We start from the raw sequence: 1,235 nt of genomic DNA on the forward strand, positions 1-1,235 counted from the left end.
CCTGAGTGACTCCTATATATGGAAAAGTGAAAATGCTTGCATAATCATGTGAGAAAATTGGAGGAGTCCATTTCCTGGGGGAGGGGGTTCTTACCTTGAGGAATTTCAGTCTTTAGCTCTAATTTCCCAAGACTTAGCATCTGGTCAGTGTATGGGGAAGAAAGCTGTATAGATTCTGCAGAATTGAAGCTCTTTTGGGCCTCTGTTTCATCTCTGCAGCTATCTCCAAATTGTTCCAAGGTTAACATCCCATGTTGGAGGGTGGGGGCCCTTGGTTACTCAGGGATACAAACAGGAAGCAAGAAACTATTTTTCCAGAAATATGGTTAGGTAAAACAGGGTGCCTCTACAGTTAGGTGCTCTCCCTGGTCCCCCACACTTTGCCTGGATTGGACTCTTCCCCTTCTTCCACCTTCTTAGAGCAAGAGCATGCACCTGTACTCTGAGTCCGCTTAGATGTTACACAACAGATTCATTTTCGAGGAAACACTTTTGAGTCCACGTTGTTCTGCTAGTAGAAATCACCTAAGCTGTCAACTTCTCTACGATGCTGTCAATCACAATAAGAAGCAAGATATTTAAAAAGCATCTAGGCTTTTTAAAAGAGAACAATTTTTTTTTGGAAAGGACTCTTGAGGGAAATTACCAGAGTTAGTTGCCCAAAGTATCCAGATGATGAATTAAAGATGTACATATTCAGCTCTATATACTTAACAAACATCCTGCTCACATAACTCTTGCATTATTTTTGCTTTGACCAAAAAACACAATAAACAGGATTATATCTTTAACCAGTTTTTGCAGTAAATGACAACATTTCTCCACTCTCTCTCACTCTCAGATTCAGCTACATCCTCAGGCCCAAGGACAATAGGGAATTGAGATCACAGAAAATGAGAATGGGTGGAGGAATCACTGGAAAGCAATGAAAAGTAATCAACCAAAACTTGACGCATCAAAGGGTGGACTGTGGGAAGCAAAAAGTAGGATGTAATAACCCCATCAAACAATGCTGATGACCAAATCCTCTCTGTACTTATAATATGAACATTAAAAAAAATTTTTTTTCTGGGGCTCCAGTTCTTGAGTTTTGTTAACCGATCATCATCAGCAGCAGCAATGAAAACCATATTGAAGTGACCTCTTCAGAGATAAAGTAAGACACTTTACATATATGTACTTAATCTGAGGCATTTAACAATGAGTGAGCTGGAATGCACAGGCACAGACTGTTG

This window comes from Desmodus rotundus, chromosome 4 (assembly GCF_022682495.2).
Source record: "Desmodus rotundus isolate HL8 chromosome 4, HLdesRot8A.1, whole genome shotgun sequence".
Lineage (NCBI taxonomy): Eukaryota > Metazoa > Chordata > Mammalia > Chiroptera > Phyllostomidae > Desmodus > Desmodus rotundus.